Here is a 17,220-nt window from a genome sequence, read left to right as displayed (position 1 = left end):
GTTAAAAACTGTGACACCCAATCACACAATCACATTATTGCCTTTACAGACAACCTCTATAGCTCATGCAAGCCTGGTGCTGTCTATTCCCACATGGAATAAAAATAAAGAATGAGAAAGACAGACACTTTTTGTCCTGAGGATTTCAAGACTGACAATCGGTTTGGGGACTCTGCTGGTTTCAAGTCTGCTAGTTAGTTCTCCGCACCATTTCTGTGACCCATCACTGTCACCCCAAATAACGGCGCCTTCAGCCTGCAGAAAGTGCCTTGGGGTTTTCACTGGCAAAAATGAAGGAAGCACAAAAATATTTTCAATCAGTACTGGAACAAACTTCACATTGCACAGCTGCAGTGAAAGTGCCGTCCCCCAGAGACCCTCCAGAATTTGATTAAGGTATATGGAAACTTGACTCATATTTTACGAACATTCATTTTTATGATACATTTTTAAAGGGACAGCATATATTTCCATCATGTGGAAGAAATGAAGGCAGTTACTTTGACAGAAATAGTATGTTTCGAACATGAAGCGATTTTTGACAGCAGTTGAAGAAGTAGCGCAGGAGCGGTGGAGCTAGCTGGGGGGGTCTCTGTTGGGCAGGGGGTCATTCAGAGAATTAGAAGCACCATGAACCAAGGTGGAAATTGCAATATTACTTTTTTTTTTTCTTTTAAAGGAAGGTAATCAGGAGGAGCCGAAGAGTTTCAAATCCTGCACAATGAGCCTCATACACAAGCTGAAGAGCACGCAGTGTCATCTGCATTGAAGTATCAGCACCTTGACTCTGCCTTGGCACACAGGCTACTCTGAAGTATGTTATTCTGTTAAATCCATTGCCAGCATGGTTTGTCCTAACTTATATAGCCTTTTCAAATACCCATCGAATACATCTTAGTTACGTGGTGATCCGTTCTTTGATTTGATATACCTTCTGATCAGTTCCCTAAGTCACTAGAAACATAGGATTTCCATTATAACCTGGTTACCCACAAACCCTTTCTTTTTTCTTACCAGGTTAAAAGAGTGATAGGAAAAGGCAGCATGAAAAAAAAAAAGTGAGAACACAGGACATGTAAGTCCACAAGCTGATTAGCCTGTGCTGTGTCTTGGCACAGATGGTGCCAAGGGCCCTTTGGAGGGTCAGGGAAGATTTGCCCCATCGACCTGGTATTGGGAAGCTCCTGTCAAGAGGAGGAGGTGGCTTCCCAAGCCACTATGGGATGAGGTCCCCAGGCCGGTGGGAACAGCAGCAGGCAGGGAGAGAGGCAGGGGCAGAAAGTAACGTCTAAGGGGTACGTGGTCCCACTGGTCTGCCCACAAAAGCCTTTGGTCTGGCAGGACAGGGAAACAAAATAATAAATGGAAAAATGTATAAAAACACACTGGGCTAATTAATAGCAAAGCTGGGTAATGCTCAGGAGCATGCATGGTGCTGTGAAAACAGACGGCATGTGCTGCACCAGCCCCCGAAAGTGGGGAGCAGGCAAAACCTGTGTTTCTGTGCAGCCTGACGTTTCTGCAGGCTGTAACCGCAAAACTGGCAGGATGCTCCAGCAGTGGGAGCAGGCGCTGCCCTGCCTTGTACCTGAGCCTCCACAGAAGTCAGGGAAGCTATGAGAGATTTACACCCCTGACGAAAGCAGAATAAATTCCATTGTTTGCAGAAAGCTGGTTGATCTGTGGAAGACATACTTTGCTAAAACATCATTATCGCAGTAGGAACTCTCTCCATCTGTTTTTATGTAAATAATTTCAAGTGTATGATTTATGTAATGGATTTTGTTTGAATTAGTTTTCACCAGTGAGATGAGGATAAAGATTTTCTTTTATATTACACAGCTGGTTTCACTTCTTCTTAGCATCCGATACTTTTATTATTTCTATACAAATTCCTTTTCTGCAGGAGATTTATTACTTATAGTAATGCTGCATGGTGTGAATTTCTTATAGCTCATTCATTTTGTCTTTCATGTGACTACTCAAGACTGGAGATACTATGAAAATGAGGAGACCTAAATCTGGTAAATATTATGGGGTGGTTCCTCAGGAGTCATGCCTGCTGCCTCTTTCACAGTATCCAATGTTTTACGCACATCACTCAAAGAATTAACTAACTAGCTAATTCAAAGAGAGTACCAGAACTGAATTATTTCATGCATTGAAATCCCTTGGAGATGTTGAAAATTATGGGGTTTCAGAGACAAAGACTGTATTTTTAGTATATCCCCACAAAGACCCCTAACCCCGCAGGTGCTAATGCAAATAATAAATAAGAATAAAAGTTGCAGAGGCAGTTTTGAAAAATGCATTGATGCCGAACACAAAGCTCATGGGAAAACGATGAGAAATTTTTTCAGAGCGCAGCAAAATTTTGTTAGGTGGTAGAACCAGTATCAAATTTGGCTTGATTTCCTGACTAATTTGTACCCAAAGAAGAGAATATAGGAGGAAGGAAATTATGTACATTCAGATCATTTTCTTTTCACTCATTTCAGATTGAAACCTTTTGACGGTTTTGTTTTGAAACACTACTTTTAAAAATACCATTTGATTTAAAGAATAAAAGTAGAAACAATCAGAAAAGCAAATCAAATATTTTTGACAATTTATGCAGTGTTTCATACAGCCCAAAATGCATGCATACAGATTGTGATGGCCATTTCATCCCTTGGCTGAGCATTTCTTTGCACAGCACCGATGTGGATAGCAAGTTTACAGGTATGATAAATTACTGCCCTTCCATCTGGAGGCATACTCCACAAGATTTTATTGCCTGTTTCTACAGTCTATTTTGTATGGATAGAAATAATAGCATTTGTAAATGAAGTGTGCGAGAGGCAAGGGGGAAAAATGTTAAATAAGCATCACCAAGCTACAGCAGTAGGGCAGCACCATTTAAAACACACCTTAGAGATTAAGGAGTGTAAGCAATTTCTAGGTGTCACCTGCATTGATCTCTTTATAAATAAGCAAGAGCAGCGAGGGAGACAACTGGGGAGAGGAAGGTGTGATGTAGAATGAATCCCTTTTCATTTCAACCCCATCCCTAACAGCACAGGAGGTGGAGTAAACCATGGGAAAGAGAGAGGCTGAGAGTGACAAGCTTATGCTCTCCTGCTGAAAGATGGAGTCCACGCTGGAGTGAGAGCTTTGTGGTGGGGCAGCCCCAGGAGATGTGGCTGGCACCCACCCCTTCCTGACCCTGCTTTGGCACACTGCCCTGCTCCTCACCTCCTCCACGCCGCTGCCTGCAGTGCCCATCGTATGCCCAGTGGCCGGGGGGCAAGCTTTGCCACACTCCAGCCCTGCAAGCCTCCAGACTTACTGCCGTGTGTGATCTCTGCTACCAGCCAAGGTAAGAACTTGTCTCCAAAAGCCCTCACCCTGCTGCAGCCTGAGGAGGAAGAGATCACACCCCTGGAATCAAAGGGACACATCATAAGATGTGCAGCTTCATTTCAGTTTTTGGCTACCCTGGGACCAGTATCAGATCTTTCTTATGTCCTCTCTCTGCGTGATGTGGAGAGGATGCAGAGTATGGAGCTGACATAGCATCTCGAAAGACGTGGGCTGAAATGCTCCAAGTCAAAAAGACAAAATTCTCCAAGTCAAAAAGACCTTTTTCGCTCATTTTACTCTTCAGTTTCAACCAAGTGGATTAAGCAGTATTAACCCCGTCCAGATGGAAAAAAGGTATAAAGCAGAGTAGAATACAAGCAATGGCAGAGAGAGAAGGATCAGATGTAAAAATAGTTTCTGGGCAGTATCTGTCACCTTTGCCTGCTAAAAAGCCTTGTCGATTACACTGCATTGCTATTTAGATGCACTGGATGTGCCTTCAGTATTCAAAGCTTTTAAAAAAAAACACAAAGGAGCAAGCAATTACTGATATACTTTATCCTGTTAAAAATAGGACTGCTCCCTTCTTTAGTGAGAAATTGAATTAAACTTGCAGTTTCTTCCTGTTTCCTGTACCAACGGCCTCTAAAAATTGAGTTATTTGACTTTAAAGGAACCGCTGGTGAGCAGTGGATCAGCGCACAGGCAGATTTGCCTAGAGAATTACCACACTCTTTCCACAAAGCTAGCATCAAGCTATGTTGGACATAAAACAGGGGAAATAACATCACTCTGCTAACTTACATTATATGTTTCCTTATTGTACAACACTCTTGCTTATGTGGAACATTTTTAATCTCAGCTTCTATCAGCTGTTACAGCATAATGGAGAAGAAAAAATACACAGGACTTCCTGAGATCTCCTTTGAGTTAGGAAAATAAATCAGAGCTTGTATATTTTTTTAAAGAATTGATTCTGTTCCTTTTCTGTCCTCAGTAATGCCACAAGAACACTGTGTTTTCCTCAGACTGTTTGTTTTTCCATCACATTTGTCACAGCCCTTATATGTCTGGTTTTATTGTACAGACTGCTCATTAGCCATTGGCTGCACATGTTCAAAAGCTGATACCCAAAACTCAGCCTGTCCTCACTGATCGACTCCATCCCCTAAATCATGCAGCATGACCTCTAGGCTCCAAACCGGGGGGCAGCAGGAAGCAAGGTGCTCTTCAAAACAAGGCTGTAACTTTTTTCATAACCTTTGTGAACCTAAGAGCAAGGCAGCGTGGGCTGGAGCACCATCTGCTGGCATCCCCTCCACTGACTGCTTGCACTGGGGCACTGCACGTTTTGGTTGCCCCCTTGGCACCCGCAGCTTTGTCAACCCAAGGGGACACAGTGCAAAAGGCCCCTGCCTTGCCGCAGAACATGGGACATGGTGGTGTCCCCGAGGGGAAGAGGAAGGAGCACGGGCTTCCTCCTACACAAGAGCAGCAGAAGCCTGGGGGGGCTGCAAGAGCTGTTTGCTACAGTGTGATCTCTTTTCAAAACTCAACATTTTTTCTTTCTGGGTACCACTGACCTCGCCTGAGGCCTTCCCTGAGTGGAGGAGAACAGATTTTTGCAAGGTTGATTGGCTGCCAGGAGAATTAAATATGTTTATTTTTTCTCAGCACGTTACCATAAGTATTCTCCCTGTAAAGCATCCTTTCACTGTCTGTCTTGTTTAACTGTCAGAGGACATTCACATATGTTCCCTTTCCCCGCATTCGTCGTTGCTGCAAGCACAATTTGTGTACCAATTTCTCACCGCACGCATTCCACAGAGGACAGAAGGGCCCAGACAGCTGTGGAGAAATCCTGGCTCATGTGGATCTCCCCACAACTTGGACCATCCGCAGGCGCCAAAAGCAACTTTTTACGTCGCCACATTTTGTATTAATAGTCACCGGATAAAATACACAAACACTAGAGAGAGTCCAGAGGAGAGACCAGCAGGAATGATCTCAGAAACATGACCTCAGAGGAAAGGCAAAGCAAACTGAGGCTGCTCAGGATACTCTTGTGACGAAAAGAGCAAGAAAGGACAAAGTAAAAATCCCGAAATACGTAAAGGGCCGTCATGATGCAAGGATAAGCAATATGTTGTTCTTTGCATCCCTTGGAATAGGACAAGGTGTAGAGGGCTTGACTTACCATGAAGAAGGGTCAAAACAGATGTTCTGGAGACCTTCCAATAGGACAGGTAGTGCAGCACCGCGTTGAGTAGTCTGTGGGGTCCCTATGGCCAGGACCAAATAAGACTTTTGTCAAGAATGACATGGGTATAATGGATCTTCCTCTACTGTACAGGAGTAGATCTTGAAATCCTTTTCCAGCTGTATAAGTCTTGGTCTCCTGGGAGCAATCCCATGCATTCTTGGTGCTACCTTCCCTGGAGGAAAAACATCTGGCCTCTTAGAAACACGGCTTGCATACCTGAAGAATAGGAGAGAAATTATGGATGAAGCTATGGAGTGGGTGAAAGTGGCTGTTCAGAGTCACAGCTTTAGAAATTATGCCCAAATTCTACTGTAGCCTCTTAATTTTTTTTTCTCCTACTTCAGAACTAAAATTTAGTCCTCCCTATCACAGTCTCATGAATAATGTTAATGAAGATCAGGCCAATGTCTAAGTATGTTCAGCGTCTCCTAGCATTTTTTGGCCAAGCTGTATTATTATGCTTTTTTTCTTGTACACATTCTTCTCAAACTTATAAGCTAAATCTGGTTACAAAAATGTAGGGGTCATTTTAGAATCCAACAGGCAGACAGAAAATTTGCCGTGTTAGAGTAGACAATAAAGAGTCTTTGTCTGTGTAAAATTGAGAATTCCCATGGTCAATGACTAGATGTGGGAGGAAGGGGAAAGCACGGAAAATTTTGAGGAAAGATAGCAGACTGAATGCAAGACTAAGTTTTGAATGTTTCCAAATCTCTGTCACTAGCAACAGTGCACTTAATAGAAATCATGTTAATATGCAAATGTTTCCAATTCAGCTATTATCTTTTCATATTTTATTGGTTTATTTAGTCATGGTGTTAACAGTAAAAATATCTCTTCAGCATAGTGCCTTCGGGGATATTAAAGAAAGTTCCTTTATTATTTCATGCAGCTCCTGAGAATAGCCTATGTATTTTGCATCAATGCAGCAGATCAGTAAAAGCCCATGGTGTGCATTGCCTCACAAGACATACAAACCCACCATTTTACATTTTGCACTCACGTGAAGGGATAACAGAAAAAAAAATAATGAACGACATGGGCCAGCAAACTAGGAAAAGTCCTACTGTCAAGCAAGACAAAGAGCAAAATACTCAAGCCTCTTTTAAATGTAATGTAATTCATGTCAATTTACACTCCCACCTGTTTGTGTATAAATCTGGAAGAAAAATATTTACATCATCTCTGTATTTCACTGTGCACGTACAAGCTCACGTATATCTCAAAAGTTGCAAACATGTCTTGACCGAGGGTTAAATTTTGATCTGCATTTTAAACTACATTTAGAGGTAAGCGAAACAACTCAGGAAGAAAAGAAACCTCATTGTAACCACAAGATTTTTTTAAATGTTGTGACTTTGAAAACTGCCCAGAATGCAGTAGAGGCAGATTAACCTAGCTGGTGAGGTAAACGAGTATGTTGCATGCGGCTGATCTGCTCGTACTGGTAGTTCATTACACACTGCTACTAGTATGTAGCTAGAAATGGTAGGAATTTTCTCCAAAATCTGTTATGTGTAGATGTATACAAGCAAAATATAGATGAACACAGTGATCTTCAAGAAGGCAGCATGTGAAAACTTCTTTGTTATTACTCTGCAGAATTTAGGGACATTTTTTTCTGAATAAGGAAAGTCTTTGATGATGAATAATTTTTGGAAGCACACCAGGCTGCTTATTACATTCTTCACTACTATGGAAGTATACCAAATCTTGTAAATAAATCACTCTGTATCTTACCATCGTATGTATCTCACCAATATATATGATGCACAGCTGACCCCTGAGTGGAGAAGAGCAGATAGAGTATAAAATTTCTTACAGAAGCTTATGCCTTGAAGTAGTGTTAGTCTCCTATTTGTCTGGACTACATCAACATTGCAATGAAAACAAATCAAAGTCTTAAGAGGCCACAAATGCCACATTCTCTCTGTTGCATTGATGAAACTTTTAATTGCAAAATGAGTGAAGCTAGTTAAACTCCATAAAACTGTCAGTTGTTTGGCCTAACACAGTTGTTGCAGAAACATACCTTTCTGCTAGCTCTTTCCCCTTTGTCTTAGGAATATTGCTAAGAAAAGAAAAAAAAAGTGGAAGAACAAAATTTTGAAACTCCACAAAATGTAATTTGCAACACTGGTTTTGTGATGCTGTTGTTAACAGCCAAGGTCAATAAACTGTTGAAGTGTGTTGGTATGCTTTGCTGGCTCCATGTAGGTATGAAACAAACCCAGTTTCTGCTGTAGCATTGTGAACTGGAGAAACAAAGTGCATTGGAAGAGCTCCATATCCGCTCACTGGAAAAGAGGGGAATTGATCTCTGAAAGCAGGCTTACAGATTTGCTAGCTGTTGAATGAGATCAGCTTATAAAATGGATCGCATTCATTTTTTCGGTGCGATTATGTCATCCTCAAAAATGAGTTGAACTCTGTATGTCCGAAATTCCAGATCTTACCCCTGGTTCTGTGGTCTTTCTACATGATTATGTAACAGGACTGTCATTCAGCAAACTCAGCTTCAAGTATACTAAAAGTGCGAGTCTTAAATTCATAATTAATGAAAAAAATAACATTGCAAAAACATGAGATAAGTATCTGTGAATAAAAATATTCCCTAATAGCAACTGTGTAGATTTTAGGGGAATGACATTAAGAATGGTTCTGGCCAATTATTTGATACTAACAGTCACTAGATGCTAAGGAAAGCAACTCATGAAATACTTTTACACAAGTTCTCATAGAAATGTCTTCTGTGATGTATCGCTATGCTACACAGTTGAACAAAGAGATATGGCATGTAGCAGGGAGAGATATTGGCTGTACTGGGCATGCAGAAGGCAAAGCTGATCTTTATGTTATCTAAATACTTGTTTCTGAAAATATGATAGATGTTTCTGAAATAAAATAGCTGGGCAAATCCTAAGAAGGCCAGGCACCTGATAAAAAAAATGATGCTTGGTATCTAATCCAACATGAAAACAGCCAAATTTCTACAGGGATAACACACAATGTTCTCACAGGCTATATATACAGTACTAAATTAAACAGAGATGGGGCATGTTTCTGGAGGCTGAAGGCCATCTGCCTGTCTTGTTGTAGCAGTCCCTACCTGTTCTCCTGGGCTTGCCAGAGACCAAACCAACAGGCAGCCTGAACGTCACCACCCTCTTTTGGGAGCTAAGAGCGCTCAGTAGTTTGGGAACGGGCCAGTCTTTGTCAACTGATGTCAATCAGGTGTGTTTTATTTATTGATATATCCACGCTGCTATTTGTAGCCCCATATTTACCAGTATGCATCTCTCAAAGAACGTGTGTACCTCTTGCTTTAACTGCTCCTGTAATGCCTGTCTATGTCACCATGGCAAATATCTTGATGAAGGAGGACTTGAGATCTGAAGAAGAGGATCTCCTTGGTGTTTCCTCCCACGTTAGCGACACTGTCATCTCATGGATGGTGGTAGGACTGGCCCCACACTTGGAAAAGCAAATTTCTCTAAAGGAGAGGGATTGCATTACCTTCAGAGCAACCAGGCAGGGGGTTGAGTTGGTTCACCTCTTTGCGAGGGTGCTGGAGGACATCAAAGGGAGTTGTAGGTGTCGAACGCTTGGCTGCCATCAGTGCAAGGCTAAGTTAGGACTGCAGGACTAGGATGAAACCACCTCTGCCTATGATTGCTACATCTAATTCCCCTCTTGCTCTCACACACACTGAGTCACAAGTCACTCCAAGAAGTTAAAAGACAGCACAATAAACAGAGCCAAGAATCAGACCAAACAGAAGTGAGATCTCTAAAAGCTTTAGCCATGTGAGTAGTTCACAAGAGTTCCCCTCAGCTCCAACCTCATATCATTATTGTTTGCTTGTCAAAATCAGCATCATTTGTTTTGCTTTCACTTACATGTTTGCCATGAGTGGATTTTTGCTTTTAAAAATGATCAGCATAACATGAGGAATCTCAGGCCCTTGATGAAGACCAGATAACCATTTAAAATACATGGAAAGAGGGGATAGCTACCTCCATGTACTAAGTTCAGTTGTCCTGTTCACTTCTGACACCTTCCTAAGCATGGAAACACCAAATGCAGCTGAAAGGCCTTACTGAGCTAAAACCAACAAAACCACTCTCCAATTCCTATCCATGCAGATTTGTCTCACCAGCCTCCACTGGTTTCTTTTTGGGTTTAATCTCAAATTGTTGTTCTCAGTCTGTAGCTACCTGGCTGCCTGCAGTCCCATTTGCACCCTTGTTGTCACAGGGCAGTAGCTGGATCTCATCAAGCTTTGGTGGAGGCCACCTGTGGGAGCAAGGGACATGAGGCAAGCCCTGGGGTGGGGGCAGTCAGAAGACACCTGGACTCATCCTGAGGGCATACTCTGCCTGAGCATCACAGCTGTGCATTCGGCCTCTGCCAAACCTCATTGCACTGTCCCCAGCATGACTGCAAGTGAAGTAAAATCACTCACAGCACATAATGTGCAGTAAAATCCTGCAGGAATTTAATGCCCTTTATTAATTATCCTTCAAAAGTATTTCAAGGTTAAGTTTACTAAGAATCCTTTTCTCAGTCAGACCTAAAAGGGCCTTTCCTAAAAACAGGTAGATTTTTTTTCTAAAATTATACATGTACGTACATATATGTATATCCATATATATAAAAACTATATTTCATATTTGCCAGATTGACAGCTGTGTATAGTTGTATTTACTTCATGTGTTACTTCTAATCTGCTGGATCTTCACATCTTCACCTGCTTTACACTTATTATTTCAGGTAAATTTACAAACCCACAAACCTCAGTTGGGATTTTGCATGCCCTGATGCTTGCTTTCACACCTCTCTGGTCTCATTGGCAGTGGCTGCGCATCGAGGTGCACAGGATTTCTCCTCTTGGGAACACAGGTGAGTGTTGGTTTTTTTTCAAGGTCCATGTTTCTGTGTCATCTGAAATTCCTAAGAGGTTTCATATTTAAAATACCGTTTTGAATGTGCAGCTTATTTCTGCTGAATCTGAGTTTGCTGCAGCTGAGGGGCCTTGAATCTCCTGTTAAATCACGGCTCACCTGCAGTTCTGTTTTTCCAATGGTACCACGAAGAAAAGAACCAAGTATGGCAAAGTACCCACCCCAGCAGGCAGGCACATGAGACTTCCTATGGGATTTCAGACATGAATCTCAGAGCCAGCCCACCATCATGTAAATCCGCACTCCTTTGTCGCTCTTGTTTTGTAGGAACCTAGTACCATTAGTGTCTCCCCAAATCAAACAAAACAGCTCATTGGTAGGGAACCCACCGGTCCTGCTTTGCAAGTGAAAGGCTCATCATGAAGTCTTTCAATATCAGCAGGCTATTTAAAAATGGAATTTGTGGCACTTTGCAAGAGACTTCTGTAATTTCAATTAGGCTTTCTTTGGAATAGGCTATCTGAGAAAAGAAAAGTTTTGGAAAATAAAAGCTTTATCTACTTATTAGCAAGTCAATAAAAGCCATGAAGACCCCAAACTTCTGCTTTGGCTTTGTGTGCGTTAACAGGCCAAACAACCTAGCTTCATCTGAAACTGGTTTCAAATTACTTGCAGATGGCTGGATGTAGATGAAAGACTGCATAAAGGTGTTCCTTATTCTATTCTCTACTCCCTAGACTATTGGGCTATGTGCTGACACTTGGATGCTTGTTTTACAATATCATTTGACATGTGGGATTTATGTGTCAAAATTTCATTTAAAGCCAAGAAAATGTCAACTAGCAAGTACAGAGAAGCAGCAAAAGACTGTGCTTTTCAAGACAGAAGTCAGTGAGTTGGACACTGCCAAGTCTGAACCCTGTACCAAGCACACACAGAAAAATTTGACCCAACTGCCAGCAAACTAAGATTCCTTTGGTGTGTTCTGCTGAGATTCCATTACTGCCTTTATCATTAAGAAAATAATGTAATAAAATGAGACCTTTTCCCTGAATGCATTAATAAAGATAACTTGTTGGTCAAGCTCCAAAACCACTGGAGCCACATTTAATTTACTGCTTTTATGGATTTAGGATTTGGTTTGCTGCTATGTTCAGTCCACTGCAACAATATAATGGGAAATTGTAATGGCATGTTTAAAAGAAAGGGTTCATAATCTATCACTGAAGCTTTAAAATGTCTTGTGCAAACATCCACAATTAAATGCTACCAAAAATGGTCATTTCACATGGTTTCACCGCAGCTCACCAAAAGAGGAGGGGAGGAAAGACCCAAATAAGCATTAATGTAGCTTTTTGTGCTAGTCACCTTCTAACAGCCTGGGGAAGAGAACTGCTAAAAGAACTGTAAAGGCTTGCAACCCCACTGCTGCTCCTCATATTAAGAGCATCTGTGCATTACTTCATAAAATATCAGATGACATACTGCCTTATTTCCAATCAATAAAAATAACAATATGTTATGCAAAGGTCCTTCTGATGTCTTATAAATAGTTGTTCAGAAGGGCATTGGCCTTTTGTCAGTGCCTAGTTCAGGTAGTGGAGACCTTTCCATCAACCAACACATAAAACATAAGAAAACAAGAGCACCTGTGAAGTGCAAGGCCATAAGCCTGACATGTTGTGACAGGGATAAAGATGGCACCAAAGCCATGCAGTCCATCAACCTCTGCACAAGAAGAGCCCAGTTTCTTAAGGGCCAGATTCTGCACTTCTCACACTGAGCAGGAACTACTCCAACAGCTGCCTTCATTTGGGCTTACTGCTGCCTTGTGCTGTGAGAATAATGAGGAAAGCTGCTGAGTTTTGGCTTATTTGAAACAAAAAGGCTCTGGTGCAGACAGAGCCACCTCTTCCTCCTGCTCTGGCTTGAGGAGAAGACGGCGACAGGACAAACTTGCTCTGCACACCACTGAGCAGGCTGCTGCTGGTGTGCCTGTGATGTAATCCAGCCCCGGGTGAAGAAAAATAAAAGCTCCTGATGGAAAATGAACACCAAACCCACTCAGTTCCTTTGGATTTATTTTAAGATTGTGGGTTTCAGTAAAGAATGTCTGACAAATTCTTTCAAATTGTCCTAGGAAATGTGCCCGTCTCTTCACTTGGGGGCAAGAGAGGAAGGAATTTGCCATCTTCATTTTACCACTGTGATTGATTAAATGCCTCATAGGTAGTGCTGGACAAAGGCATTCTGAAATTCAGGTGGCAAAAAAAGTGCTTTGTTTAGAAAATGTGACTGGTATGGAGCCTTTCTCTAGCTGCAGATTTAAACAAATACATTGTTTTTTATTTGCGTTCGGCAGTTTCCATTTGTGCAGCTTTTGCCAGAAGACTGAAGAGGTCTGTGATATGTAATTTACTGCTCAGTGATTTTAAAGATGAATGTTTGGACTCTCATTGATATTTGATTTTTATTGCTCATTTTGTTACCAGGGGAGGTTTCCACATGTAGCTTTATATAAACCCGGTCTGGTTTCTTGTTCTGTCCTCAGGATATAGCATGTCTTGCTTCTCTAGGAGCTTGGAAACAATGCTCTGTTTTTCGGTCTTTTTTTTTTTTCTTTTTTTTTTTTCTCCTTCCATACAGCTTATGACTTATACTTTCAGTGAATTCCTTGCTGAAGGTAAGTTCTTTATTGTCAGAATTTGTCAGTGATGTTGGGGCTCCGCACCCTTGCAGGCGTAGTACAAGAGTCCCAGCAGCAGCTGGGCATGGGGAACACTACTTGTTTCCATACTTCTGGATGCCCTAAAACCCACATGAAGCCTGCAGGCTCATGTCTCTGTCATGGGAACAAGAGGAAAATTGTCTGTGAGTGGGCCTGGGCCTCAGCAGAGATACAGTGAAGGGCCTACTCTGGTCAGCAAGGCCCGGCTGAGACCCTGAAAGGCCCAGTCCCTCCGGGGCCCCTCCTGCCAGCTCAGCTTTATCATCATACGGATGTCGTGAAGCCCACCCCAACCAAAGTGGCTTTTGGGCAGCTCTGATCTACCCTGGAGCACCAGGACCTGGAAGCCCTGTCAGTAAGGGCTGAGCCTGGTCCTCCTGCCTGCAGACACCTGCCTCAACGCCTGGCAAGCCATCGGGCTTACACCAACTCAAAGCCCACTGATAGAGGGACACTCCTGGCAACGCCCTATGGCAGGCCCAATATGTGTTGTCAGAAAAGAGCCTTTTACAAAATATAGCAGCGGCGCTGTTAAAACATCCCTTTGGACAGCAGCTGAGGAGTTGTAACACTCTGCTAAGGAGCAAGCAAAGCCACTTCATTTCCTCCTCCCCTTGGAGGCGTTACAGCTCACCAGGTTCCCCGATTGTGTTTCACCTGGGCACCTAATCAAACAAACTCTTCATGAAATAAGAGCTGACTGAGCAATATGTCAAACTCTGCAACTCTACGTAAAATAGAAGTTGTTTTAAAATTATTTGCCAAATTAGCTCAAGTGAGCCAGAAGTACTCGCTCCTAGCCAAAGCCCTCAATGCAAGTTTGAAAGTTAAAATAAAACTTTTAGGGCTCTTGAAAGAACAGGAGATGAGGGAAATGGCATTCATGTTTATTACAGAAATGTAATTCATAATCCCAGCGGTGGGAATGCTAATGCCTTTTGATTGATTACAGCGATTTCTCTCTGAAGAAAAAAAGATCTCCAGACCTGAGGACACTGCAAAGAGCAAATGAAATATTCTGTAATCATGGCTATGACTTGGGAAAGCAATCAGGTAGATGTTGTACCTGAAGTACCCGCGTTAAGTGCTTTTTTGTGTAGGGTTGCACTTAAGTCAATGTGGTTTTTGTTTTGTTGTCTGAAATAACCTTTGCTTCACCTTGTTCTCAGCAAATGCATTCTGTTTCTGCTTCATTTCTTTTAAGATGAATGGTTTTCTAGAAATGGCTAAGAACTTTTTCAAAGGGTTATCACTAATGTTTTCTTTTCTGCCACTTACAAAGCACACAAGAACACTCTCTAAAAATTAACACTTACTTCAGTATCATCCCCCATGAAGAACACGTCCACCAACACAACACCTCAGAATACCTCTCTTGACAATGGCTATTTTCAGCCAATACTTACCTCTAGTTAATTTTTCTCCTCTTCCTGCACATCAGTCTGCGGTGTGGGAAGGCCCTGTGGCAGGCAGAGAAGTACCTGTCTCGTCCTGTGGACATCCCACCACAGCGTACGGACCACCTCCTGTTTGGTGCTCTGTATGTAAAAAGTGAGGTTTATTTACAGTCACACACACATGCACAAATAGCCCTGAGGGCCAAAAAGAAATCCACAAGAGTCTGAGTTGCATCCTTGCTGATCCCTCTCATAAGTAGTTGGTGCGGCACATATGGTCCATTAGGCCATCGTCCAGCAAAGCACTTAAGCAGTCCTGTAACTTTAAGCGTATGATTAGTCCCATGGATGTCTATGACCAATAATGTGCTTACTCACTGCCTCTGTAGTAGATCCAGGAGAGAAGAGGTCAGATTTTATCAAATCCATGGATATTTGGAATAGTAGGTAAAACAGTATATTATGTCCACATGGTATGCAGTTTTCTGCCATTGATAACCTTTTCAGTTCTTAGAAACAGCTAATTTTGCCATGAGCATATTCCTTTCTGAGCACTAGTCTGGAGGTTTTAAACCTACACCTTCCCTTAGTCAGTCTTGTACAAGAAATGCAGTGATTTTTATTTTAATGCCAAAATACTTAAGTGGACTTTCCTGAAAATTTTGCGTATGAGCTGAGAAGTATGTGTCATTGCTGCTTTGGAGGGAAGGACTTCTAAACACCTGCAACTAGTCTCTGAAAAGAAAATGCCATGCAGAAGCATATACATTGTTTTTCAGGGTATTTCACTGGGCATCGGCAGTAAAGCAAACTGTGAACGTTCACATAACCAAAATGTTTGCATTAATGTATCATGAATCCTACAAATTTCTCCTATGAACAAGCACGTTTTCAGAATTAGGACTGGTAATGCATCTTTACTGGCTGCCCCACTGTTCCAGCTACACCCATACCCTGGGGATCACAACAGGGGGTGATCACCCGCATCTGACAGTCATCTGCCCCCCCTCCCCAAAATACAGAAAAGGGAGAAAAAGAGAGAAAGGAATATAATTGCTAAAACATGGGCTGTACTGAGAAATTGCTTGTTTTTTTTTTTTTTTCCCCCAAGTAATATACATTGGAATCTCAAGTAAATGGAGTGTATAATTCTTTGTGAAATGGACACAGAGTTAACACAGAAACAAATACCCAGAAACACAAAACGGCACATGCACACATACGCATATGTGACTGTGTCTGGGTTTGTTATACTCAGAGACACACAGAAATTGCGATTCCTTTTATCCAGTTAATTGTATGGCTTCCCCTAGCATCTTACTTTCTGTACTTTCAAAGCCTCATTTTTTAATTAAAAACACTTAATTTACTTATATATATATTCTTTGAATGACAAAGCCACAGCAGACTTGCAGTAGGCGGCTGGAGTGCAATTACCCAATTCCACAGCACCAGTCCCTTTTCTTTTTGGATGGCAGTCACAGACTCCAGATGCCAATGTACTGAGGCTAATTTTTTCCATCAGCAACATCCAGCTATTTGGCAGGCTGCATTAGCATTTTTGCTGGCCGCCTCAGAGCAGTTCAATGGCAGTGCTCTACGTATATTGCCTAGGAAGCTGATTTACCTGGGTGGTATTTTAATCAATGTTTTGCCTTACCCATGCATTTTATGCAGTGGTTTCCTACCAATAAATATGCCTGCAAATTATCTTCTCATTAGCTCTCCGCAAAGGTATGTTTTTATTTTTGTAGTTAGGAGTCAGACTCCTGTGCTTAAATGTTCTTTTGAGATTCACAGGCTCCTGTGGTCAAAAACCCAGGGTAGGAGGATTCCTGCATCCCTGGGCTGAAGGGCAACAGAAGCCATCCAATTAGTTCTCCTCAATTCACCAGCCAAACTGGGAGAGATGGAAGTGAAATGATTTCAAGCTGATCCCAATTTCAAATTGCATTTGCTTGTTTCATCAGCAGAATACTTCCCTTCTCAGCATTACTTCAAGTTGACTAAAATGTTCTGCGTAGTTCAAGGCTTTTAGAACAAACTAATTTCAAGGTGAAAAGCTATTTTAAAAAATCTATTTTATTTCTAATTTGCATAGAAAATGTTAAAATATGCATTCTTTTTACTTTTTTTTTCCGACCAGAAGTGTTCATTGATTTTTATATGAATTTAGGAGTAAATGTACTTACCTTGAAGCTTCAATTTTTTAAACATGTCATTAAATTCATATTATAACATATAACTTATAAAAAATTATTACTAGCTTCATATAAACATACACACGTGTATATGTACACATGCTTGTGCATATTTTTATATATACAAATACATATGCTATTAGTTTATATATATTATATATATGCTATTAGGTGTCCAACATCAGTAGTTTACTTGAAAATATAATGTATGGTTAACGTTTGCTTGACTGAATGGAAATTTGGTCTGCAGGAGCAGAGGGCATGGTTCAGTCAGGACACGGGCAAGGTTGCAGAGAGAATGGAGGCGTCCATGTGGCACCAGATAAAAGGGACGGACCTGTACCTAGGGGTGCTTAAGTTAGATACGGAGAAAAATGTCATCATA

General features: G+C 41.6%; 1 long non-coding RNA gene across 1 annotated transcript; it reads left to right on the top strand.

The window, feature by feature from the left end:
- Positions 1-677: 677 nt before the first annotated feature.
- Positions 678-11,746, top strand: LOC118249183 (uncharacterized). The gene is made up of 5 exons (XR_004778969.1): positions 678-814; positions 1,988-2,024; positions 3,057-3,358; positions 10,379-10,507; positions 11,334-11,746. It is a non-coding gene; the product is annotated as an uncharacterized LOC118249183 (long non-coding RNA).
- Positions 11,747-17,220: the final 5,474 nt, after the last annotated feature.

This window comes from Cygnus atratus, chromosome 4 (assembly GCF_013377495.2).
Source record: "Cygnus atratus isolate AKBS03 ecotype Queensland, Australia chromosome 4, CAtr_DNAZoo_HiC_assembly, whole genome shotgun sequence".
Taxonomy (NCBI): Eukaryota; Metazoa; Chordata; class Aves; order Anseriformes; family Anatidae; genus Cygnus; species Cygnus atratus.
The sequence above is the reverse complement of the archived record's forward strand: the minus strand, read 5'-3'. Positions and strand labels throughout refer to the sequence as shown.